The sequence below is a fragment of the Trachypithecus francoisi genome, unplaced genomic scaffold (assembly GCF_009764315.1).
Source record: "Trachypithecus francoisi isolate TF-2019V2 unplaced genomic scaffold, Tfra_2.0 Lachesis_group0, whole genome shotgun sequence".
Classification (NCBI taxonomy): domain Eukaryota; kingdom Metazoa; phylum Chordata; class Mammalia; order Primates; family Cercopithecidae; genus Trachypithecus; species Trachypithecus francoisi.
Window position 1 is genome coordinate 13,491,842 of NW_022681453.1, and position 27,954 is coordinate 13,519,795.

A 27,954-nucleotide genomic window follows, 5' to 3' on the forward strand; every position below is an offset into this window, starting at 1 on the left:
TCTTCCTAGATCTGTGGTCTTCAATAAATGTTTCCCTGGACTGTTGTCAATGTAAGGGTGTTCACCAATTGCATTTCACCATAGAAAATGGAAACAAAAAATCAAATTTGCTCAGGAAGTTTTGCCTACAAAGCTGGGGCTGTGTAGTCCTATTGAAAGAGCTGAATAGCCTAGTACAAGCTGTGTTCATGACTGGAAGTTTTCTCAATGAGATGGATAAATAATATGTGAAAAATAAAGTGAACTCAAACGGCAATGTCATTCTTAGCCAACTTATATGAGTTTGTTTTCCCCACTACTATATTGCAAGCTCCTTGAAGGAAGAAATATTGATTATATAATAACATAGTATGGCTGGCCTTTAATAAGCTCTGAGCTATGCTTGCAGAATTGAATTGGAGATAAACAGGAACATCTCAACAAACATTTGTGAATTCCTACTGGGTTCCAGACACTGTGTTTGTGGGTTGCTTTTGGCCCCGCACATGCCCTCTTTTAGAAAGCATATCATAAGGCAGCAGACATATTCAGCTATCCCTATTTCCCATGTTAAATGTAACTTTGAGGTGATTTATATAACTTTTAGGAGTTTCTGAGAATGAATTATTTAGTTCTCATGACTTAACCCTTATATTTTTATATAACTACTTACTGAATTCTAGTTGACTTAATGCTACATTTTGAAGACATCCCATAAAACAATTACTAATTTATAGGTTTCTTTTTATATTTTGAGCCCAAGCATTTACAGTTGTTCCTTGAACAACACAAGGGATAGTGCTGCGGACCCCATGCACAGTAAAAAATCCACATATAACTTTTGACTCCCCCGAAACTGAACTACTAATAGACTGCTGTTGACTGGAATCCTTACCAATAACATAAATAGTTCATGAGCATATATTATGCATTATATGTATTATATACTATATTCTTTCAATAAAGTAAGCTAGAGAAAAGAAAATACTAGAAAATCATCAGGAAGAGAAAATATATTTACTATTCATTAAGTGGAAGTGGATCATCATAAAAGTCTTCATTTTGAATAGGTTGAGGAGGAAGAGGAAGCAGAGAGGTTGGTCTTACTGTCTCAGGGGTGGCAGAGGAGAAAGAGTTGGAGGAGGTGGAAGGGGAGTCAGGAGAGAAAGGCACACTCAGTGTAACTTTATGGAAATACATAATTTCCATCTGACTTTTTATTTTTTGTTTATCTAAAAATGTTTTTATATGGTATCAGTCCTTTCACCATTTGTGTGTTTCAGTGCCTGTATAATAGAAGGGTCCATGTCATAAAAGAAGTTAAAATCGGTCTTGGATAATTGAAACCCTTCTTCCAGATTGTCTAATGTCAATGTATTTTCTGGCACTACTTCTACATCTTATCATTTGTTACTGGTTCGGAAGCACTCATCTCCATCAACTTGTGTTCAGCTGATTCATCTGGTGTGGGTCTATTAGCTCTTGAATCTTTCTCCAAGGGTCATACCTTGAAACCCTTTGCCCCCATTCTTATTTTGCATATCTACAATCTCTTTCATGGTTTCCTTGTTTGGCTCATGCACAACCTCCAGACACAGTTTTCTCCAGCAGGAATTTATTGTTTCGGGGTTGATGGCTTTCATGGCTTTTCCTGTAGCAATGATGACATCTTCAGTGGTGTGTAATCTTTCTAGACCTTCATGATGTTCTCTCCGCTGGCATTCTCCTCCATAGCATTGACAATCTTTTCCATAAAGAACCATGTGCAATGAGCCTTAAAGGTCCATATGACCCGGATCTAGAGGCTGAATTAGAGACATTGTGTTTAGGGGCAAGTAGACCACTTCAACACCTTTGACATGGAACTCATGGGGTTTTGGTAGCCAGGGGCATTGTTCAATAAAAAAGGAAACTTTAAAAGTCAGTCCCTTACTGGAAAAGTACTTCCTGACTTCATGGACAAAAGCATTGATGGAACTAATCCAGAATAAGGGTGCTTGTTGTGCATGTCTTCTTCTTGTACAACCAAAAGATTGGCAGCTGGTGTTCACCTTTTTCCTTCAACGCTCAGAGATTGCAGCTTTATAGATAAGAGCAGTCCTGATCATAAACCTCACTGCATTTGCACAAAACAGTGGAGTTAGATAATCCTTTCCTATTATATTTTGGTGCTCATTTCTCTTCTTTATGAATAAATGTCCTTTGTGGTATCTTTTTTCTTCCCAGAATGGGGGCATTTTCATCTGCGTTAAAAACCTATTTAGGCAGCTATCCTTTCTCCTCAATAATTTTCTTAGTGGTGTCTTGAAACTCACCTACTGCCTCTTAGTTGGCAGAAGCTGCTTCTCTCATTATCTTGATATTTTTAAAGCCAAACCTCTTTCTAAAATTATCGACCCATTCTTTACTGGCACTAAATTCTCTGGCTTCAGATCCTTCATCTTCCTTTTTCTTTAAGTTTTCATATATGACTTAACTTTTTCTCAAACTATATTAGAGATGCCTTTTTTAGAGCAATCCTACACTCACATGAAAGCTGCATTTTTAATACAAGGTTAAAAGGTAGTTCACCAAAAGTACAAGGTTTTTGCAGCAACTGGAGTAGATGCAGTGATGCCTTCATGAATTTCCTTTACTTCTTTTTTACAATGGTCCTTATGCTGGAGGGAAGCTGCAGCCGCAGACCTAAATCTGTGGTACATATCAAGTAATTCAACTTTTTCTTGTAATATCATTACTTTATGCTGCTTACTGGGAGTACTTCCAGCATCATTAGTGACACTTTGTATGGGTCCCATGATCTTATTTAAGGCTTACAGTATTGCACTACACACAAAATTTGCTAGAACTGCTGGAGATCACTTTTTGCTATGATACATAATTTACTGGCGAGATGAACTGCTCAGGTGGAGATAATTAGCCTCATAGATATTTTAAGCTGATACTTGAAACATTTGAGCTCATTGCAATAGCAACAAGAGGTGGCTACAAAATTATTACAGTAGTACAAAGTGTGCTACAGTTAATTATATGCAGTTATGGTTTAATACTGCATCTTTATGTTTGTTTACATTTCTCTCTGCTGTGAATGATGCCATGTGTTCGCTAAGTGTTTCTGTGCATAAGTTTTGATAAATTTTATGTTTTTGTAATAGATTTGTGTATATTTTAGGGTAGTGAATTATAAAATAGACCAGTCTGTACATATATTTTATGCATTAATTAAAATCCTAATTTTTTGGTATTTCTTTGGGTTTTTTCAAATAGTCAAAAATCTCCAAAATTTTTTCCAATATATTAATCGAAAAATATCCATGTATAAGCAGACCTACACAGTTCAAACCCATGTTGTTCAGGTGCAACTCTGTATTTCTGATTTCAAGCATTTTTATAGGCCATCGGCCCTGTGTCTAAAGTGCCTATTGGTTGTTAGGAGAACAAAGATGAAGCAAAGTCCCTGCTCTCAAGGATGCTATCCATCCAGCAGGACAGACAGACCCATTAGAGGATCATGTCATGTCCATATAATGTAGTCACCTTTTAGGAAACCAGGCAAGGAGCACTTAGCTCAATGTAGGGTTTCAGGGAAAGCTTTGAGGAAAATCCCTGAATTGAATCTTCAGGGATTAGCAAATGTTAGCCTGGGAAAAGCAAGGTAGAAAGGACAGAGGGAACGTAGCAAACTCGGGCACCAATACCTGAAACAGCCCAGCGGTGGATTCCTTACAAACCCCAAGAGATTAAATGTTAGGTGAGCATCTACTTTTAGAAGCCAATGTTGCCAAAATGTCACTGCTTTGCTAAAAATATTAAGTAGAAAACAAATGACCTGGACAGGGAAAAAAATAACTGAACACACTAAAACCCAGGGTGATATAAAGAAAACTTTCATATCTGGTCTACTGTTACCATTGAAGCTAAGACACCAATCTAAGGGACTACTGTTAAGCTAATTGGAGAATGTCTTTCTAGGAATGGAGGGAATTTATCTGACTTCCACCCGGTCAGCCTGCAAAACTAACCCACGTACAGGGTTAGCAGAAACGTGGTAGGAATATCTTCATTAAATCATCCACAAATAAGACTGTGGAGAGTAACTTTGAACAGCTAACATACACAGAACTGATATTTTTCATGTATACAAATGAAGATAAATGGTTCCCAGTTGTTCTTATGTGATATACTTTGGTTTTATTTTAAAACAGTGAGACTGAACATAAACCAGAAGACAACATGAACTTAAATATCTGCATGTATAAGACAGAAAAATTTTGCATTTTAAGATACTTAATGTATGAATTTCTATAATTGATTTTGTGTAAGAGAAACCATCAAAACCGTGGAGATAGTTGTTTTTACTAGGATCACTGTTGTATCCACATAAGAAGGTTGTGTTTGTGTGTTGAGAGATTTTTCCATGTGCCTGTTGTATTTGTTACTTAGAATTTACAATATTGTGAAAACTTTCCCCTTCAAAATGGACATATGTTTTAAAACCTTCTACAATGTGAGTAGTTATAGTTTAATTGATTGCATATTTACTGTGTTCCAGTAACACATGTTTCATGTCTAACGTGCTATGTTTAATCCTCAAGCAGCCTCATGAGATGCATACTATGATTACTCTTATTTGTGAAGAGAGAGAATGGAGGCTAAGTGAATGTAGGTGACTTTTACAAGGTCATGTAGTGAGCTGATGGAAGAACATGCATGAGTATGCGGAGGCTACCAGCCAAATACACAGTCTCCCCAGTCCCTGCAGAATGGAGGGACTTGATCTCAAGTCTCACTCTCACACCTCCTCCCAGCAGCATCACCATGGAGAGGCACCAGTACACCTTCACTGGAAAGCACCATGTGGACCATTCCTTCCTTCTATCCATTCTCGGATACCCTGATTCCTAATTCCCTTGATCCACATTCAATCATTTCAGTGTCCCCAAATTGCCTGATAGAAATCCTAATCAACACTTTTCCACTCCAGCTTCCAGTGAATGTCTTGTGGGATTCACAATATATTTCCTGATGTCCTGAGATCATCAGCTTTTTCCTTGAAGACTCCTCACCAAAGAGAAAGTTTCCTTTTCTCCACCCTCCCCCTCCCGACACTTGTACTTATGGGTGGCTGGTAGTCTGTGCATGCTTCACAGTCACCTCCTGACCCTTGAGTGAAGCACCTCTCAACCAGCCCTCCCTCAATGAAGCTCTTGTTTCTTGCTCTGCTGCTCCTTCTTCTCCATCAACCCTTCAGCATCCAGATCATTCACTCATTCAAGCATACTCAATCAGGCCTTGGGATTTCTGCAGGTGACCTGCAGAATAACTCCACCCTGTCTTGCCATCCCTGATGGATGACCCATATAGCACCCCTTTGTCGTGACTCTACCTGCTATTCTTCAGAAACTTTTAGCTCCACTTTACTTCAGGACCTGTCTGCTCCCCACACCCCATCATAGCCAGCAGCTGTTCCATGCCTTGCTGAAATTTTGAACTCGGAAATACTCCTTGCTAATCACCAACTCTCTGACTATTGCTCTAACTCTCTCACTGCCCTTAAACCTTGCCTCTAACTTGATTGTGATTTAGCTGTTTTTTTTTTTTTTTTTTTGAGATGGAGTCTAGTTTTGTCACCCAGGCTGGAGTGCAGTGGCGTGATCTCGGCTCACTGCAACCTCTGCCTCCTGGGTTCAAACGATTCTCCTGCTTCAGCCTCCTGAGTAGCTGGGATTACAGGGGCCCGCCACTACGCCCAGCTCAGTTTTGTATTTTTAGTAGAGACAGGGTTTCACTGCATTGGCCAGGCTGGTCTCAAACTCCTGACCTTGTGATCTGCCCGCCTCGGCCTCCCAAAGTGCTGGGATTACAAGAGTGAGCTACCGCTCCTGGCCAGCTGTGATCTTTGAATCTTCTATTTTCTTCTGGCCCATCAGTCCTTCTCTTTGACTCATTTCTCTTTGGTCTCAAGTCAGAGCCTTTATGCGATCCTTTAACCCTGAGAAGTTTCTGTTTCTCACCAGATGACTCAATTTTAACATACTGATGGATTCCAACCTTAAATTTTTCCCGGCCAGGTACGGTGGCTCACAACTGTAATCCCAGCACTTTGGGAGGCTGAGGCAGGAGGATAGCTTGAGCCTAGGAAGTGAAGGGTGCAGTGAGCCATGATCGCACCACTGCACTTCAGCCTGGGTGACCCTGTCTCTCTCTCTCTCTTTTTTTTTTTTGTTCTTGTTCCCAAACTAGAAAAGTCACAAAACAACTGTATTGGCTTCATAAAAACTTTTTGACATTTTTTCCCCCAATTTTCTCTGGGCTTTTTAGATGCTTGGATATTGTGGGTCAGCTCCTGCTCCACTCCACCCAAGTGGCTGTCTCCTAAAGCTTTCCTAGTCCCCACACGTTCATCTCCCCCACTTCTCTTAAATCTTAACATATGATTCTCCTGCTACTTTTCTAGAAGGGAAGTTCCCTTAATATCCCTAACCTTCTGCTCAAAGAAAGTACTTTTATCTATAAGCAAGGACATATTTAAAGAGTATTAACACTCAGTAGTGTCTGGGGCATGAGGAAGAAGGCACTCTTAAAAACTGTTGGTAGGAGGATAAACTAGTATGACGTTTTTTGGAGGACAATCTGGAATTTCATCAAAACTGAAAACGTACACACCCTTTAAGCCAGCAATTTAAGAAACAACAAGACCACAAAGATGTATGTACAGAGATGTTTACAGCAGCTTTTTCTGTGGTAAAAAGTCTTGAGATAGTTTAAATGATCCTCTTATGAGGGAATGGCTAAATAAATTATGGAGCAATAAAAGAGTAGTTTTCTGTAGCTGTCAAAAGAACAAGGAAGAATCCATGTGCACAGACATGGAAAGATTTCCATAACATATAGTGAAAACAAAAAAAGTCAAGTTGGAGAATAGTAAGATCTCATTTTTATAAACACACATACATGCAAATTTGGAAAGGTAAAGCAATAATTTCCTCACATCAAAATGTGAGAAGAGGTGCTAGAGTGGCAGTAGGTATGGGAGGTGGTTGATCCCTACTTTATATACGTCTGTAACCTGAATTTATTTATTAGGCAAACAGGCATTACTTTTACAGTTTAATGATGAAAAGAGAAAACAAAAGGTAATAGCAAAGCCCCTTTTGTCACTTTTTCCATTGTTTTATGTGCTCACCCCAATCAAGGTACCTTCTTTCTAAGAGCCAGTACTCATTTCTGTTCTCTTTAAATCAGAAATTAGGCAGACATTTCAGGCCATGAGACCGAGATGGAAACCACTCAAAGGAACATGCCCTTTCCTCTTCAAACACTGTTACCAATATTCAGATATTTTCATTTTGGTTGCAGCCCACTATTTTTAGCTTTTTCTTCTTTTTATTTTTCTCCAGATGGCTGAAGATACCCAGGCCTTTCACATTGAAGGTGGGGTAGGTGGAACAGAAGGAAGGGCTTTACTTGTGGTTGATTAGTTGTTTCATAACCCTTTTCATGAGCTTTCTTTGAGCAGGCATGCTTGGCTTTGGTAAGGTCCTGTCAATATTTCTTTGATTTGAATTAGATGTACTGGGCAGGTCCCATTCAGATATTTAATAGCAAAATTAAACAGAAAGTCACCATATATTTTTTGAGGGACACAAAGGTATATCATGTAGGAATATGATGAACATTAGGCTCACTTTCTTGCTACACTAGGGGAAACATCTTTTTTGAGGCAAGGTGCATAGAAATTTTGGTGTGACTTACTGTGACAGCAATGATTATCATTCATGGTTTACTATTTACTCTTTTCACAGATATAGAGAGCAAAATTATTAAATGTGTAATAAGTGTCATGGGGCTACAAAGAGATTCTAAGCTCTCATCTTTTCCTGTAGGACACCCATGTATTTTCTTCTCTTCTTGCTCTACTGATTCACAAGAACTCTTGTCCAAGGTTAACTAGATCCAGTTCTCATCTAAGCCCTTCTACCTCTGCTAGGACCAAGCTCCATCAATTATCCCCTAAGATTTTTCTTTTTGGTTTCTATATCTTCATCTTCTTCCCTTTTCTTTGATCCTTCCTCAGTTTAAAGTCATTCTCAAGTCTCCTCCACATTAAAAAATAAAACAACGACAAACCATAAACAATGATAAACCATAAACAATGCTAAACCATCTCTTTCTTTGTCCACACCTTTTCTATAGTCAGCTGCCCTAACCTCCTCCTCTTTATTGCTAAACTCCTCCAGAGAGTGGCCTCTGTTGACTTCTTGCACTTCATATGTCATTCACTCTGCATTTTGGCTTTCTCTCCTCCTCCCTACTGAAACAGACTTCTCAAAAGCCATCCAGTGAGCTAATGGCTGCCAAATCGAATGCCTTACCTCAGGTCTGCACCATTTTGCACCATGGACACCTCCTCCTCTCCCGTTTCCTGGGCTTTTGCTACTCTGCCCTCTCCTTTCTATAGTTTCTTGCTGTCCGTGTTTGGCTCCTCTGCTGCAAACCCCTGAAAATTGGTATCCCTTGAAATTTCTCCTCAGCTGCTTTGTCTTACCATGTATCCCCCTTGGCTGTGTAATTCCATTCATTCCCAGGGTTTCATCTGTCGCATCTGAGGATGACCATCAAATGTGCATCTCCGACTGGGCGTGGTGGCTCACGCCTGTAATCCCAGCACATTGGGATGCCAAGGCAGGTGGATCACCTGAGGTTGGGAGTTCTAGACCAGCCTGACCAACAAGGAGGAACCCTGTTTCTGCTAAAAATACAAAATTGGCCAGGTGTGGTGGCACATGCCTGTAATCACAGCTACTCAGGAGGCTGAGGCAGGAGAATCGCTTGAACCTGGGAGACAGAGGTTGCAGTGAGCCGAGATGGTGCCACTGCACTCTAGCCTGGGCAACAAGAGTGAAACTCTGTCTCAAAAAAAAAATCTGCATCTCCAACCACACTTCTCATTTGCATTCCCAATTTATATTTGCAGGAACTTGCAGGTATTCTCCAAGTGGGATTCTCAAAAACTATTTATATTCAACACATCTAAAGAGAACTCGTAATCCACAAGTGTATCTTGGTTTCATTCTACCACTAACCATTTTATCACTATCTGCCAATGAGATGATTCAGAGTTGTTTATGAGTTCTCCTCTCTCTCCTGCTGCTTCCAGCACCTCCTAGGATTACATCTGAAATAACTCAAAATCATCACCATTCCCTTCTTTATACTACTCTCCTCGTCCCATTCATCTAATCTGGAGTAATAATAATAAAAAAAAAAACAGTAACAACCACCACCAAAACATAATTATAATATGTCAGATGCACTAGTCAACTTACAGAGCTTTCTCTTACTGGAACTTAGCCCAGCTTCTTGGAAAAGTCACCGAAGGGTGGGTAGGGTACAAATTGATAGATTTTCTCTGCCTTCCCTTAGAAAATGAGAGTTCAAGTTAAAAATTAAGTTGTATCTTAAAAAATCAAAGGGATATGATGAACATAAATGCAAAAATACTCAATAAAATACTGGCAAACCGAATCCAGCAGCACATCAAAAAGCTTATCCACCACCATCAAGTTGACTTCATCCCCATGATGCAAGGCTGGTTCAACATATGCAAATCAATGAATGTAATCCATCATATAAACAGAACTAAAGACAAAAACCACATGATTATCTCAATAGCGGCAGAAAAGGCCTTTGATAAAATTCAACATCCCTTCACGTTAAAAACTCTCAATAAACTAGGTATTGATGGAATGTACCTCAAAATAATAACAGCCGTTTATGACAAACCCACAGCCAGTATCATACTGAATGGGCAAAAGCTGAAACTGTTCCCCTTGAAAACTGGCACAAAACAAGGATGCCCTCTCTTACCACCCTTATTCAACACAGTATTGGAAGTCCTGGCCAGGGCAATCAGGCAAGAGAAAGACATAAAGCATATTCAGATAGCAAGAGAGGAAGTCAAACTGTCTCTGTTTGCACATGACATGATCCTATACCTAGAAAACCCCACAGTCTCATCCCAAAAGCTTCTTAAGCTGATAAGCAACTTCAGCAGTCTCAGGATACAAAATCAATGTGCAAAAACCACAAACATTCCTATACATCCAAAATAGCCAAATCATGAATGAATTCCCATTCACAACTGCTACAAAGAGAATAAAATACCTAGGAATACAGAAAACAAGGGAAGTGAAGGACATTTTCAAGGAGAACTACAAACCACTGCTCAAGGAAATCAGAGAGGACACAAACAAATGAAAAAATATTCCATGCTTATGGATAGGAAGAATCAATACAGTGAAAATGGCCATACTGTCCAAAGTAATTTATAGATTCAATGCTATTCCCATTAAGCTACAATTGACATGCTTCACAGAATTAGAAAAAAAAAAAAACATTTTAAAATTCATGTAGAACCAAAAAAGAGCCCATATGGCCAAGACAATCCTAGGCAAAAAGAACAATGCTGGAGGCTTTCAAACTGTACTACAAGGCGACAGTAACCAAAACAGCGTGGTACAAAACCAGACACAGAGACCAATGGAACAGAATAGAGATCTCAGAATAAGACTGCACATATACAACCATCTGATCTTTAACAAACCTGATAAAAAACAAGCAATGGGGAAAGGATTCCCTATTTAATAAGTGTGCTGAGAAAACTGGCTAGCCATATGCAGAAAATTGAAACTAAACCCCTTCCTTACACCTTATACAAAAATTAACTCAAGATGGATTAAAGACTTAAATGGAAAACCAAAAACTATAAAAACTCTAGCAGAAAATCTAGGCAATACCATTCAGGACATAAGCATAGGCAAAGATTTCATGATGAAAACGTCAAAAGCAACCACAACAAAAGCAAAAAATGGACAAATGGGATATAATTAAAGAGCTTCTGCACAACAAAAGAAACTATCATCAGAGTGAACAGACAACCTACAAAATGGGAGAAAATTTTTTCAACCTATCCATGTAACAATGGTCTAATGACCAAAATGTACAAGGAACTTAAATACATTTACAAGAAAAAAAAAACATTAAAAAGTGGGCAAAAGACACAAACAGACGTGTCTCAAAAGAAGACATTTATGTAGCCAACAAACATATGAAAAAAGCTCAACATTATCATTAGAGAAATGCAAATCAAAACCACAATGAGATACCATCTCATGCCAGTCAGAATGGTGATTATTAAAAAGTGAGGAAACAACAGATGCTGGCAAGGCTGTGGAGAAATAGGAATACTTTTACACTTTGGTTGGAGTGTACATTAGTTCAATCATTGTAGAAGACAGTGTGGCAATTCCTCAAAGACCTAGAATGAGAAATACCATTTGACCCAGCAATCCCACTACTGGGTATATACCCAAAGGAATAGAAATCATTTTATGATAAAGATACATGCATGTTCATTGTAGCACTATTCACAATAGCAAAGACACAGACTCAACCTAAATGCTCATCAATGATAGAGTGGATAAAGAAAATGTGGCACATATATACCATGGAATACTATGCAGCCATAAAAAGGAACAAGTTAATGTCCTTTGCAGTGATATGGATGGAGCTGGAAGCTGTTATCTTCAGCAAACTGACACAGAAACAGAAAACCAAACATTGCATGTTCTCACTTATAAGTGGGAACTGAATAATGAGAACATGTGGACACAAGGAGGGGAACAACATACACTGGGGCCTGTTGGGGGCTGGGGGCAGGGAGAGCATCAGGATAAATAGCTAATGCATGTGAGGCGTAATACCTAGGTGATGGGTTGATAAGTGCAGCAAACCACCATGACACATGCTTTCCTATGTAACAAACCTGCACGTCCCAGGACTTTAAATTAAATTAAATTTAAAAATAAAAGGGATGTTTTCCTCACACCTGACTTTTTGGACTGTTATACCAACCTAGGAGTTAATCACATTGACGAAATTGCCTAATAGACTAAAACTGAATTTTAAATATTTAAAGTAAACATTTTTAAAACCCGCTAGAGATGTTGTTGGACAAATAGGTTAAAAGACAATTTTTAAAAGTAGATCTTATCCTTTGGAGAAGTTTTGGGTCCAAAACAAAATTGAGAGGAAGGTAGAGAGATTTCTCATAAACCTTCTGTCTCCACATATGCCTCCCACTCCTTATTATCAGCATCCTCCCACCAGAGTGGTACATGTGTTACAACTAATGAACTGTATTGACAAGTCATTATCACCCCAAGTCCATAGTTTATTTGTTTTTGGTTTAAATTGCTGCTATGTAAGGAAAAAAAAGTGTTCTGTGATTTTTCAATTTGGTTAATCATAATGATCATTTCATAAAGGAAATGCTGGTTTTAATGTCTGCTAATTTTGTGTTTTTCTTAAGAAATTGATTAAATCAATTTACCATAATTTTTAAAAAGCCTTTCCAGGATCTCATTCCTTTACACATTCAATTTTCAAGAAGAAAAATACTGTCTATATCCATTTCCAAGAACAGTAAATAAGTATATGAATAGTAGATTAAAAATAAATGCTACCATACTTGGCTCTTTTTAACAGCTGTCGGGGTGTATTATCAAGAAAAAGCATCTTATGCTTCACAAGATTATTTTGTGTTGCTCTTCCTTACTCTGAAAAAATTCTACAAGACTTATGCTTATAAATACTGTAGCCAGAATGGGAATTAACCCTTCAATATGAGCTCCAAGGTCAAGGGAAGATCTGGAGGACTAGTGTACAGGAATGCTGGAGTAAGTATGGTGACACAGAAACAGTCAAAGTGGCAGGTACTGAGCTGAATAATACATACTTATGTTTTTACCCAGTGTCATGGAAATAATTTATTTTATCCCTAATATATTTTTTATCATTTGTTAAAGTTAAAATCACATGCCATATTTTGTAAACTGTACTCACGTGCTCTATAAACTACAGAATGAAAAATGAGCAACCTCAATGCTTTACAAATGGAAATCCTGAGAAAATAAGAAGCTATAGACACAACTGTTTTGAAAGTGCCTTTGTTTAGATCCAAAGGAGAAAGATAGAGAATTTTGTTAAATCTGAACTTGTATCTCATTGCCAAAAAGTTGAGTCTGTCTTTATTAAAAAGAGCAAAGAGTTTTCCAGTAATGTCATATTAAAAATATAATTCTAAGAATTGTTGACTTGAACCTTGAGGATACAAATATTTGTTATGAGATGTTTGCCACAGAAATCGGTGTTTGTTCACTTAAAGTTGTAAATTGTGGTTTTCAGAGGAAATTGATTTTATGTACTCACTTTGTGATTATTGCATTCACTGTGAACTCTGGACTCTAGGAAGCTCTCCAAGAAATAGGGACATAGTTGGAGGTATTGCTCAATTATTTCACAGGTAGAAGTAAAAATGGCTCTGACAGTAGAATCTAAAAACAAAAGGCAGGATTTCTATTCTCCTGGATGGTGCTCATTGATGATACACAACATGTGAGGCAGAAATGGGAACTAATCTCTTCCTGTTTTTAAAAATTTGCTATGCAGAGATAATTTTCATGTAATAATGAACTTAAAAATCTGGTCTAAATATTCTACTCCATTCGTATCTACCAGAAGGACATCTGACTCTCCCAGGCTTGAGTGCAGTGGTGAGATAATAGCTCCCTGCAGCCTCTAACTCCCGGCCTCAAGTGCTCCTCCTGCCGCACCCTCCCAGGTAGCTGGGACTATAGGCATGAGCCATGGTGCCTGACTATTTTGTTGTTGTCGTTGTTGTAGAGACAGAGTCTCCCTATTTTGCCCATGCTGATTTCAAACTTCTGGGCTCAATTGATCCTCCCACCTTGGCCTCCCAAAGTGCTGTCCAAAGTGCTGTGATTACAGATGTGAGCCACTGAATATGGCCTTTGCTGGTACTTTCACCAACAAAAAACACCAATGGAGTAGTTTTCTCATTTTCAAATGACAAAAAGTAATGAATGGATGAAAGCTGATCTTTCACAGAGAATATTACATAGTTTTTTTTTTTTTTGGAGGTAGAGTCTCACTCTGTCACCCAGGCTGGCATGCAGTGGCGTGATCTTGGCTCACTGCAACCTCCGCCTCCCAAGTTAAAGCAATTCTCGTGCCTCAGCCTCCCAAGTAGCTGGGATTACAGGCTCCCAACACCACACCCGGCTAATTTTTGTATTTTAAGTAGAGACAGGGTTTCACCATGTTGGCCAGGCTAGTCCTGAACTCCTGACCTCAAGTGATCCGCCCATATATAGCATTCTTAATAATGTACAGAACTGAAATAAAATTCACTTCATTTTTGAAAAATAAGAATTTGGGAAATTCAAAATAGAATGGCATTAATTATATATTAATCATAGAATGCAACTCTAATAGTGTCTAATGATCACAGTATGATGACCAGCCATTGTAATTTTAAGGGAGAGAAAAAGAAAAATTTAATGTAGATTTTAACATGTATACTTCTTGGACACGGAGGTGGGAGGATGGTTTGAGCCTGGAAGGTGGAGGTTGCAGTGAGCCGGGATTGCACCACTGCACTCCATCCTGGGTGACAGAGCCAGACACTGTCTCAATAAATACATAAATAAATAAATAAGTAAAAATAAAGTAAAATGTATACTTGCAAGAATTTTTCTTTTTCGAGAAATTATGCCACGAGAAGAGTGTGTGCCCATGAGTCTATATAAGGGTGTATGTGCATATAGGCATGTGCAAGAATGTGTGTGTGTGTATGTGTGTGTTAGTTGGGAAGAACAGCAGTGAAAAGGAACGGACTTTGGAATCCTAAGGTAATTCAGATGGTGAATGGACATTTATCTCATCAATGCTTTTTTTGTTTGTTTGTTTGTTTGTTTGTTTGTTTTTTTGAGACGGAGTCTCGCTCTGTCGCCCGGGCTAGAGTGCAATGGCCGGATCTCAGCTCACTGCAAGCTCCGCCTCCCAGGTTTACGCCATTCTCCTGCCTCAACGTCCCAAGTAGCTGGGACTACAGGCGCCCGCCAGCTTGCCTGGCTAGTTTTTTTGTAGTTTTTAGTAGAGACGGGGTTTCACCGTGTTAGCCAGATGGTCCCGATCTCCTGACCTTGTGATCCACCCGTCTCGGCCTCCCAAAGTGCTGGGATTACAGGCTTGAGCCACCGCGCCTGGCTAATGCTTTTGTTTTTTGGTAGGTGATGAAAATAACACCAGCAAATGTGAAAAACCTGCTTTTCTCTTAATATGATTGTGAGGTTCCCTTTGTAAAGCAAGCTTTTTTTTTTTTGCCTGAAATTAATCTCTTATTAATTTAGATTTTGTCAAAATAATTAGGCCAGGCTCCTATGCTTCAGTATGAGACCACCATGTGACAGAGCACATGGAACGTGCAGAGTCATCTCGAAAAACGAATGACGAAGACAGGACAGGCTCTGAGTGGAGCTTTGGAGTGTAGGAAAAGGTTGCATTCTCACCTAGTCTCCTAAAGGGTTGCCTCAGCAAGGAAACCCGGCCCAAGGAGTTGAAGTAATAAGTACGGACTTGTTGACCATTTTCATCTTTTCCCTTCTTAATTTTAAAAATCACGTATTTTTCCTGCTGCTAGGAGAGATTTTCTGGTGAAATCTCCACTGATTTCTGATCTAGTCCATTGCCAACATGTTTGTGCTTGACTCTCATTTGGGCATATTTCTTCTGGGTCTTTTAGTTAGGATAATTTTTAGAGAGAAGATAAGGGAAAATGAAATACCTCTGTTCAGCACAGGATGCAAGTACACTGGCCTTGTATAGATGTGCTTAGGAGAGGCAGGGATAGACACTAGAAAGGGCCCCGGAGTGGCATTTATTCCAAGCCTGCCTAGTATCAGTACAGAGACTACCTGTGGGTATGATAATTATTTTGAAAGACTGTGAAGAAGCAAAACGAAAAAAAAAAAATAAAAAAACCAAAAAACTCCCTACCAGATCAAAACTTCAGAGGGCAAAAGTTCAACAGAGGATTTATTTTTAATGTTGAAAGAGAAGAGATTGTGAGTAAAATCGAGAACAGTGATTAAAATGCAAAAGCCCAGGAAGCCCAGAAGTGCTGTTTGGTTTGATGAGTATTTGTATTTTCGCAGTCAGAAGCCAGCCAAATATACCTGCCTTATTCCTGAAAGTTTTTTCTAACTGGCTGCTAGCCTACAATAAAAACCATTTTCTACAGCTTTAATGTGTGCTGAGGAGGGGTGGGAATGTTTAAAAGAAGTCCTATGAGTAAGTAGACCTTGTGATGATGCATTATAGCATTATATTTGCAAAGATGTGTGTGTGTGCTTGTGCCTCTCTGTGCGTGTGTGTGTGTGTTTACATTCTTGTGCCTGCTTATTTGCAGATACAAGGGGCAAAGTCACAGATAAGTGGGAGCATAGCTGAGACCATAAACTAGCAGTAAAGCATATAACTGATATGAATTCTACCACTTTCTTAGGCTTCATAACTTACATATCTTAGTGTAACTAACTAGAAAAATTTACGTACCCCTTGCCTAAAAATGAAACCTACTTATAGAAGCCAAAAGCTGTGAGGGCCATTTATATAATTTATTACAAACCTGTCCCATAGAAAACCAAGATCCAAAAAAGCCATGTGGCTTGCCTAAGGTGCCGAGTTGTTGTCAAAGTATTTTATTCCCCACCTGGTGGTCATTATCTTTGTCATTCTTATGGAGCCCCTTTTTCCTGAGAAGATAAAAATCATATACGACCAGCTATGGACTTTTGGTAATCAAGCTCGTTTATCAAATGTGTGTTGAGCACCTGATAGATATGTGAGGCACCGTCTTAGAATCTGGTGTCACAATGATGAAAACAGACATGGTCTCTGTTCTTGGGAGGTAAAGTGAGTCTTAAAGCCATGTGAATTGGTTCTATGTATTTTGCTCTTCCTTTGAAGAAACGTACACATTAATTGTAGCCTCTGCATCCTCCATCTGTACCAGCCAGGAACAGGCGGACCAGCCTGGAAAAACCCTTCAGCCTCCACTGGAGGGGAACAAACCTTGGCCATGCACCAAGTGAGGATCTGGGATGTGGTGGCTTCCCTTCAGTCGGCTTCCCAGGGAAGTGACCAATAATGACACAGGACAAAATCAAAGTGCAACCTACAGGACCATGCAGGGCATGGAGGAGATGGAATTCCCCACGTTATCCTCCTCAGGAGTGATTTTCACAACAACAACAACACCATTCTCTTCAGCACTTCTCCCACCAACCCTCACGGGGAAACAGTGACTTCCTGAGGGAACCATCTGACATTGGCTCTGATCCTCCTGGTTCTACAATCTGTTTTGTGGGAAAGAAAGCTTACTTGCTACAAGTAAGAAAAAAAGTAATGGCTTTGGAGGCTTAGAAGCATCTTAAAGTATGGGCCGATCTACTACCTTTTGACATTGGATCTCAGTTTATGCCAGCTGCAGTCGAAACATTGCTGACAACCAGCACGGAGAACTCTCATGGCTTGCAGCCTTCCCTCAGACACACTTCTGGAATTCTCCCATATCTTGAAGATGTGGAGGGAGCACAGATATAAATAACAATGACAGTAATTTATGAGATGACCTCACCTTTGTTCTCTAGGAAAGTAGTTCTTTCCAGAATGTTATCTTTGGAGCTGCTCTTGTTTTGAAACTTTGTTTTAAATCAAACTCGGTTCTGACTGCTCTGGTTTCTGGTGAGAATAGTATTATGAGACCCAAGGATAATTCAATAAAAACACACTCGCATTGAATGTATATTCATGAGTCCATAATGATACTCAGAAAGAATACTGCCAGAAGAAACTCATTCAAGGCAGCTAATACCAATGTCTTATTTTGACATTGTGTAACTGAAAGAAAAGTGCATCTAGTGTCCTCAGGTAGAAACTATATTTCAAGTTAAGCAAATAGCTCCAGTTGACAATATAAAGCTTGAAGAATACCAGCTAAATGTAGAGGAATGAAAGTCATAATCTTGCAATTCCTAATGAGAGGGATGAAAGTCATAATCTCGCAATTCCTAATGAGAATGTAGATCCAGGCAAGAACTATCAACCTGTGCTTGGAGACTTTAGGGGGTGGTTGATGGGACTTGGACATCCGTATGGTGCCAAAGTAACATGGCTGATGTGGTTCTGGTCTTCAGGAGAAAAACAGAATTGTACAATGGATGGATCAGACCACCATCACCATCACCTAAAGGTTGATCCTAGCATCAGGACTAGTGGGACAATGAGTTATTCCATGTCTCCTGGGGTCATGAATTCTGATGTCACAGCATCCCCTGTGATGCAGTCTAGCCAAAGAATGTTTAACTTGGATCTAATCAATATGTAGATGTAACTTCCAGGAAATACAAGGGAGAGAGGAACAAGCTAAATGACACCACTGGCAAGCAATGTAGGGGGCCTCTATAGGCCACTGGCCAAGCAGCTGCAATAAGAAGCTACCCATGAAGAGACTGGAGGCTGGATTAAAAGCTAGAGAGAGGACATAAAAGCCAGGTGCAATGTGTGGTCCAGGACTGGTTCCTGGTTTGGACAAAGAAGCTGGGAAGGACATTCAGGGAAACATTTGGTGAATTTAAATAATGTAATGGCTATTACATGATATTAAAGAATGATTATTAATTTTAGGTGTGATAGTGTTATTTTTTGTTAAGCAGGAAAGTATTCTTTTTTTTAAGAAATGCATTTTGGGGGCAATGTCATGCATGATATCGCTAACATGACACACAGCTGGACACTATGTGTGAGACTGACTGTGATGTTCAAGTCCCCTGTGGAAAGGTTGAACAAAAGTGGACACTTAACCAACATATTTGTCAGAGACTAGCAGGTAATGTGTAATTATAAATTGCTATCAAATTACTGAGTATAAGTTTTGTGAAACATTTTCTAAAGTTTGAGAGTAAAGAGTAAAAAAGAGTAGCATATTTAGTTCAAAATAATGAGGAAGGCATTTATCATAGGAAGATAACAAAATTTTAAGAGGTGATACATGATTTAATTTTAATCTTGCTACTAGAACCTAATTTCCACTTGTCATAATGAATAATTTTTATAACTTTTCTTCACTTATCGCTACTCAAAATCTTCATCTACTGGTAAAAATCTTTCAACCACAGGGCAACTGTTATAAATTATGGTATGTCTGTTATCTGAAATATTATGAAGTCATTAACAATTAAGGTGTGGATTTAATATTTGGTTAATATTTAATGACATGAAAACATATTATGCCAATGTTCAGTGTGGGACATGCAACTTTATTATAATATAGTCCTAATTTTATGTATTAATAAGTGTAAATGATTTAGCCCCCAGGTTATTGCTGAGAGAGAGATAAAGAGGTACCACTTAATATAGTCCTAGTATCATTCATTGTTAAAAGAAAATCTAAGAGAGTAAAAACACACATGGGGAGACAGTAAAAAACTGTTTAGCTGACCAAGTATGAATTGCATTATTGTCTGTTTTAAACAAGGGAGTAGGTTTTCTCACCACATTCAGCCAATGTGGTAGATTTTCTAACATGATAAAAAGAAACTCCCAATTTTACTCATTTCCAAAGCTGAAAGTTGAAGAGTTGAAGCCCTTTTGCCCTTCTCAGAATGACTACACTTAATTAAAGTGAGCTTCCTCACCACTAAGTAGCAGAACAAATGGTGGGTCTGGAAAGGCAATTCTGCTCTGAGGAACGTGAGACAAGCGTAAACCTAATGTGATGGCAGAGCTGTCACACCTTGTGGCCATCCCTTACATTTCCACTGACTGTTCTTTCACTCTCCAGAAGGGTGGTCATGCCTGTGCTGCTCCCAGAAGACCCAGATTCACCGAAAGAAATGCAATCCTTCCCCACAGGCAGCCTTTCCTGAGGAGAAGAAGGAGCTTCTCTAATTGTCATGTGAATAGAAAATGTTGAAGAGACCTGCCTCTTTCACAGGAAGGGTAAATAGAATTCTAACCACATTGAAAAACACCTCTCCCCTCTGCTTATTGAAGTAGGATACTCAGCAACAATTCAAAAGATTGAGGTTTTCATGCACCGATGAGGAACGACCTCCAAGCTTCATTATTCAGTGAGTGAAGCCAGAGTTAGAGCAACAGAGCTCACAGAATCTCACTTACACACACATACATGCTTCCACATGCAAACACGTGCACATGCACACACATGCACACACTCTTGCAAAGAAAAGATGAACACACACCAAACTTTTAATGATAAATAGGTATGAGGAACTAAGAAAGGGATGGAGTAAAAGGGAACATTCACTTTTCTTACTCTATATTTCTGAAGCTTTTGGATTTTCTTTTTACAACAGGAGGTATTCATTTATTTCTTATGTAATTTTAAAAGAGAGGGAACAATGAACTCATACACTTCTGGTAGGAACGTAAAAACAATACAGTCATTTGAAAACAGTTTGGCAGTTCCTCAAAAAGTTAAACGTAGAGTTATCATATGACCCAGCCATTTCACTCCTAGGTGTTTACCCAAGAGAGAAAAAAATATATGTTCCTGCAGTTACTTGAGCGTTTATAACAGCATTGTCTGTAATAACTCAAAATCAGCGGCAACCAAAATGTCTACAAGTCAATGAATGGATAACGAACTGGTATAGGCCATGTAATTGAATACTATTCCACAATTATAGGAAACAACTATTGGTACACATGACAACATGAATGCATCTCAAAATGATGCTGAAAGAAGTCAGACAAAAGAGCGTTTGCTATGTATTACAATTTATATAAAATTCTAGAAATGCAAACCAAACTATAGTGACAGAAAGCAGATCAGTGGTTGAACGTGGTGAGGAGTGGTGGCGTGGTAGGAGGAAGGAATAACAAATGGGTCTGAGGACACTTTTGGGGTGATGGATATGTTCACCACCTTCATCGTGGTAATGATTTATCTGGTGTGTACTACAGCAAGATTTATCCAATTGCATACTTCAAACGTGTATAGTTTATTGTGTGCTAATCATAACTCAGTGAATCTATAAAAAAGTAATACATGCTTAATATAGAACATTTTGAAACAACATAAAAATGAAGATTAAAAATTTAAAAACCCCTACTCTTTTGAAAAGAAAACCGTTAACATTTTGGGGCTTTTTCTTCCAGGAAAGTTTCACGTCCACCATACTGTCAGCTCTACAAGGGCAAGCCTGCCTGATTCACCAGGTGTATTCACAGAACTACGCTGGAAAAGCAAATGTGGGATAACTAAGTTTGGATAAATAAATGAATGTGTAAAATAGCCTACCCTCTTCATTTCATAGTATATAATGAGGGCTTTTTCATGTCACTAAAAGTTATTTGAAAACATACCAATGGCTTCATACCCTTCCACTGCCTGGATCCACAGTAGTTGGTTTTAGACTTGGATTGTTTAGAGTTTTTCAATATAACCAGTAGTGCTGTAATGTTCAGCTTTGTGTATACCACAGAAGACTTGTGTTTACCATGGAGGCTATTCCACGACAATTAATGGATCCAATTAAGTAGGTTAACAATTTGGTTTTATGTTGTGCAGCTAAAAATAAGATAGTTGCAACCAGGTGAAGTGGCTCACGCCTGTAATCCCAGCACTTTGGGAGGCTGAGGCAGGCGGATCACTTGAGGTCAGGAGTTTGAGACCAGCCTGGGCAACATAGCGAAACCCTATCTTTACTAAAAATACAAAAATTAGCTGGGCATGGTGGTGCATGCCTGTAATCGCAGCTACTTAGGAGACTGAGGCAGGAGAATAGCTTGAACCTGGGAGGTTGAGGTTGCAGTGAGCCGAGATCGTGCCACTACACACCAGCCTGGGTGACAGAGCAAGACTCAATCTCAAAAAAGAAAAAAAAAGAAAAGAAAAAAACCCCGAAAGACAGTTACATTTTTCATCTTTTAAATTAATTTGTTAATTGCCCTTCTCTTTCACTCAGTTCCCCCTTTGGTAAAATGGGAGTAATAATAATATCTTCCTCTCAAGGTGTTGTTAAAATTTTAAAATATGGTGTAAAACATGGTGTAAATATGTAAAAATTTTAAAATATGGTGTAAAAACTGCTTATATAACTCTGGCAGAAAGTAAACTTGTAATGATGGGCACTTCTGGGCCATTCTTGTGCCAGAACTGTCCTTGGCTCCTGCCAAATTCCCGCAATTCAAGTTTTTTTTTCTTGTACCTGCTAGTCTGAACACATCCATCAACCTTGCTTGAAGAATCTGGGTTGAGTTGGAATTAAAAGGCGAGGCTGGAAGTTTATATTGTTAGTATTTAGCACTTCTTTAGAAAACTCATCTTAGGCTGGGCACTATGGCTCATGTCAGCACTTTGGGAGGAGGAAACGAGAGGATTCCTTGAGCCCAGGAATTCAAGACCAGCATGGGCAACATAGTGAGACCTCATCTCTACAAAATGTCAAAAAATTAGCTGGGCACGGTGGTGCATGCCTGTAGTCCCAGCTACTCGGGAGGCTGATGTGGGAGGATCACTTGAGCCGGGGAGGTCGAGGCTGCAGTGAGCTGTGATTGCACCACTGCACTGTAGCCTGGATGACAGAGCAAGACCCTGTCTCAAAACAATAACGACAACAACAAAGAAAACTTATATTAGCCAAAGATAAATGTCAGCCCCATTGGAATGGGTTCCATATTCTGTCTCTGGATAGCTCTGGTGATGAGAAGGATTCAAGGGCAGCAATTTTCTTTCAAGAGGATTTTCCCCAGCTTTCTACTGAACTTGTGCAAGTGAAACTTGATTGAAACTACTAGCTTCGTAGAGTTGTGGTAGCAAACCATAAATCATTCTGGGTTCCCCGAGAAGTTTTTCAAACTTCTAGAGAGCCAGGTGACTCTTAATAAAGCTGTTTCATTAAACAGTTTTAGAGTGGATTTTTAGCCAAGTTCTGGTTCTAGATTCTCAGCATTTAGCAGAAATGTTTAGTGAGTTACTCACATACACACATGTAAGACTTTTGTTCACTTAGATCAACAGAGAGAAAAATGAATATGTAAATGTGTATTGAGTCAATATCTGCAAATATAGCTTTGTTTAAATAATAGCCTCTCATTTTATAGTTAAGAAAAGTGAGGTTTAACAAGATTGAGTGACTTGCTCAAATTCTCAGTAAGTGGTAGAGGGGGTAAACCCAGCTCTCTCTGATTCCAAAGCAAGTATATCGTCTACATGATAGAAAATCATAATAACAGCTGATATTTTCCCCACACATTATAGTTACAAGCCTCTCTGATACACTGTCTCATCAAGCCCTTACAGTCCTTCTCTGTTCAGAAGGCTACCACGGGGCAGGCCTTCTCCCCGCACCTCCCAATCGTGGATATAAGACTCTCCCTTGACATCAAAATGTGGTCCTGGCCCAGCATCATGGGTATTGCCTGAAAGCTTGTTAGAAATGCAGACTCTCAGGCCCCACCCCAGACCTACCGACCCAGAATCTGTATTTTAATAAGATCCCCACTTTGAAGAGCATTCCCACCAAGTCAGCTGTCAAATGCACACATGATGGCCACAGTGGAGGTACACAGAGTTGCTGAGAAGGCAGAGCGTCCTTCAGGCTAGCAGGTCTTGTTGACACTGACTGAAGAGCTAAAGACAGTGCATGTGCATGGGCAGGAAGGGACGGCCAGAGCACGAGATCACAAAGATCACCACCGGCATTGCTCGGGGATGGAGGACCATGGATAAAGGCCGTTAGCAAGGTCAGTCCTGCTGTGCGAGGGGTGCACAGGAATCCAAGCCTACCGATGCTGTATGTTTGTTATGGAAAACCCTTGGGATGCTAGATTAAGCAGAATGTAATCAATTTTTGTTGTTCATCTCATGAAGACCTTTCTAGAAGCAGGAAAAAGAAGATGCCATGGGCTTCCAGTCATGCTTGCTTAAAGCCATGCTTGCTTGCTCTTCTATATTTCATTTAGAAAACATGGTCAACATTTCAATGAAGTAGTGGCTGGATGTTATCCTGGGCCCCCAAGTTCTGCCCTCCCTAGCCTGGGATGGGACACAGCTATAAGAAGGAGCATACTTCCTCTGGTTCACCTCTAACTTTTAAGGGAATGCAGCCAACTCTAATCCTACACTCGCTTGTTTCATTGATGTGCCCTTCCTTTGTGGAAGGTGCCCGGAAGCAGTGTGGGTAATGCCTGGAGATGGCTGGGCATGGCCTTTGTAGGGAATGATTCATTTCTGTCTTTTTTGAGCCATACAATCCCCATCTTATTGAAATAAAAAGAAATTCAGGTATGTCTGGTCCAGAGAGAAGAGGTCACCCCCAAATCTGGGACATCCAAGATGACACCCAAGATGAAAGATGATGTCATCACCAATCCTCTGGTTTAAAACTATTTCCCTCAGGATTGCAATCTGGTTCCTCCAGTGGGTCTGCCCATGGAGGGAGAGAGAGTGGTTATGTCAACAAAAGTACTCGAGTTCCCGTGACATCTGCTTTTGCATTTTCCTCCAACTCTCCACATCTTTTTGTCATACAACACTGCCTCATTAAACGATGGGTATAAACTAGAAAGTTGTAATGAAGATGTTTCTTGAAATGATTTCTGCAGACCAGCAACCTTCCAGGTGCCCCACTGTCTCTCCACTTCTCGCTCTCAGGCTCAGCCTGGCAGGAGGGGCAGGGTAGCATGTTACAAGGGTGCTCACGGGGGCATGCAGAAAGCTATGTGGTTTGGGGTCAGGAAATCAGGTGCCTGGCTGTCAGGCTACACCCACAGACCCCAGCATCACCACCAAGTCAGGTGTCTCTTGGTTTTCGCTGCTCTAGAATTATGAGTTGACAATCAGATGGCACAGAAGCCTGGAAACTAAGTTATCAGCTAATCAGAAAGGCTTGCTTGCATGTGGTTCAGACATCCTGAGGTGGTAGCACAGTGTGGCATAGGGTGGAAATTGCTGTCCCCAGGGTGAGTTATGGTGTCTCTGTGTGTGTGCACATGTGTGCGTGTGTGTTTGTGGTTGAACACAGAGAAACTATCTTTCTTCTTAACGATCAAATGAATAATGAGTGCTTTTGACAAATGGGATGATTTTATAATAACGTCTAAAGAGAAGTAATTGTATATTTGTACAAATACAAAGCCTACTTAACATTTAAGACAAGCGACAGATTTTCCAATGTTATTCAACAGATAGAAATACTTATCAGAATCCTAAAATATTTACTGTTAATTACACAATTAAGCAATTTATTCTTGAAAACACTCTCATAGTAAAGCATTCATTGATTACAGACAAACGAAACATCTCCTTCACCACCTTCCACCACCCACTGACTTCTTCCAGGAGCTAAGCACCATGGCTTTTTGGATATTAATCCTTCCAAAGGCTCTCTCTGCACTTAAAAACACGTGTATGTTCCTAGACAAATGGATAATGTTTGAGTGCTTTGTTTCTATCAGAAATGCCATCATATTGAACATACCATCGATTATACAAATTGCTTTGTTTGTTCAGAAGCATGTCCTGGGGATCTTTTCATGTTAGTGCATGTACATCCACATTAATTCTTTTCAATGGCTGCATAGTATTCCATAGAATAAAAGTACCATCTTTTATGTAATCACTGTCTCCTTGGTGAACATGTAGGTAGTATTTCACCTTCACCCACATAAGCAAGGCAGCTTTGATCTTTGTTACAATGCCTCCTTAAAGAAATGCATTGAATTTCTCCAGAGGGGATGCCAGAATGGAGTTGCTTTGATACAAGGAATGCAAACTTTGTATCTTAGCAGATATTGCTATCATCTCTTTCCAGTGTGGCTGAACCCATTTTTGCACCCTCAGGAGTGGGTGAGAGGCCATGATTCCCAACACCAGTCCTTGATATTCAACTCATAATGATTTGTCTATTTGAAGAGTGAAAACACTGTTTTTATTTAACATGCATTTCCCTACTACTAGGTAGACAGAGCACCTTTTCATATGTTTTTCCCCTCATCTGGGAAGAAAACTTTTGCACATTTGAAAAATGTGGGTTATCTTTTTATTTTTGTTTTGCAGGAGCAGAACTTCTTTTCTAAGAGAAATTGCAAAAAGCAAGTAGCTACATACTAGACATTTTTCTTTATTTCAGAAAGTCATAAGAGCAATGGCTTGCATAGAAATAGAGAATAAAAGGCTGTGGTGTGTGGGTGCATGTTTTTTTTTTTTTTCCATAGAGTGACGCTAACACCCACACACCTTTAGCAAATGGAGTGAAGCCCCCAAAGATCGCAAAGGCAAAGATGAAAGACAAAGAAAAGAAAGGCAGTTCTACCAGGCGCTTTATAACAAGAAAAGCGACTTGCAACCAACATCTGAAATCTGGATTCCATGTTCTGCAGAGGGCTTTGTTTGCTTCCCAGGGTCAACTATTTCCTGTGGAAATCCTTTCTACAGCAGGAGCTTGGGATTTGGCTGGTGTTTATCGGTTGCCCACGTAAGGAAGTGATGTCAGCCTGTGGCGCCCACCTGGGGTTATCTAAGGGGCTCATCGCTTACTGGTACTGACTGAGACTGAGGAGCAGCCAGGTGGCAGCAAGGAATGGCAGGCCTAGGCTCATCAAATCACCCTCAACCGCAGCAGAATTTATCACCACAGTGCATCTCTTGGAGGAAAGCTGAAGTCTGGGAGCTTGAGAGAATTAGGTATAAGAATGAGGGGTGCAGAGGGGCCAGAAAGGAAGGGGAAGGAGCTCCATCCTCTCTGGAGTTGGTTCTGATGCATGCGGAGGAGGCTATGGAGCAAATACAAGTATAAACCCCAAAGCTGGGCTGTGGTGTCGATCAGAGAACTCGGGGTGTGTGGCACACACGTTTAAGCTTCTGTTTAAACAGTGTTTTAAAAGATTGGCAAGGGAGAGGTCCAGACATTTTAGAAAACATCTGTGGGGTAGGTTGTGTTTCCACTCTTTGTGAATGTGGCTAGTAAGCTGAAACTCTCACTGAGGAGATGCTAATTTATGAGCCCAGTGAGATTTGCAACAAACCAGCCCAAGAATAGAACAGGGGATGGGTTGGTGAGCATGAGGGCTTCCTGGAGGGCTTGTCGAAGTGCAGATTACTGCGCCCCATCCGTAGGGTTTCTCCTTCATAGGTCTGAGGACCCTCACAGCTCTAACAAATTTCCAGGTAATACTGATGCTGCTGGTCTGGGGCACACACTTTGAGAACTACCAGGCTAGCGATGACTAGCTAGAGAAACTTTTAACTGGGGAGACAACAGATGCTGTGACCTTTTGTAGATAGTTTGTGGCTGTGGTCTCTTCTCAGGCTGATGGGGGAGGGGATTGCAGATACTCAGAGGAATTGAGAAATGTTTTTATGACAAAGTTTTCAGATGGCAGAAGAGGAGCAATGTTTGCCTGAAGTGCTTCTAAAGGCAAGTGAGGCTGAAGTAGGGCTGTGATGTCTTAGAAAGAGTATTCTAATCTAAACTGAGGGCCACAGCCAAGATAAGATTAAGTATTAGTGAGAAAAAGAGCATATTCTACCCAGGTACTTATTTTTTAAATTATTAAGGAACTTAACTTGTAAAATCAAACTAATAAATACCACGACCATGGCTAAACAAAGATAAATAAGACTTAAGACAAACTTGTTCCTTGTTCTACGTTCCCCACTTCTAGTCCTATTCCCCAAACCAATTTTTCAAGCTTCTCAAACTTTACTGAGTACACAAACCCTGGGGATTTTTTAGTGGCAGGTTTGATTCAGTGGGCCTCGGGAAGGGCCTGAAATTCTGCATTTCTAATGAGTTCCTAGGTGATGCTAGTGTTGGTCTATGGACCATGCATTTTACTGGGAGGTTTCAAATAATTCTTTTAGCTGTATGTTTTGGTAATCAATGTTAGACATTCTTCATTTATTTCCTGCAATAATTTAAGAATATTTCATTTCTACATCAGCCTTACTTGCCTTCCCATCTTTACATTACAGTTATATTTAGTATTTTTTATTAATATTGATAAACACTGCTATAGTAT

The 27,954-nt window shown here is 39.8% G+C and overlaps 1 protein-coding gene and 1 long non-coding RNA gene across 2 annotated transcripts in view; one reads left to right on the forward strand and one right to left on the reverse strand.

Moving 5' to 3' along the window:
* The window catches only part of LZTFL1 (leucine zipper transcription factor like 1), a 96,308-nt gene that overhangs the window by 22,644 nt on the left and 45,710 nt on the right, over positions 1–27,954 (reverse strand). Inside the window, exon 2 of the mRNA XM_033204670.1 lies at positions 9,309–9,400. The gene's annotated coding sequence lies outside the window, so the exon portion shown is untranslated. The remainder of the gene's footprint in view (positions 1–9,308; positions 9,401–27,954) is intronic.
* On the forward strand, positions 16,021–21,557 carry LOC117080103. Its single transcript, XR_004435718.1, has 3 exons — positions 16,021–16,194; positions 19,748–19,905; positions 21,088–21,557. It is a non-coding gene; the product is annotated as an uncharacterized LOC117080103 (long non-coding RNA).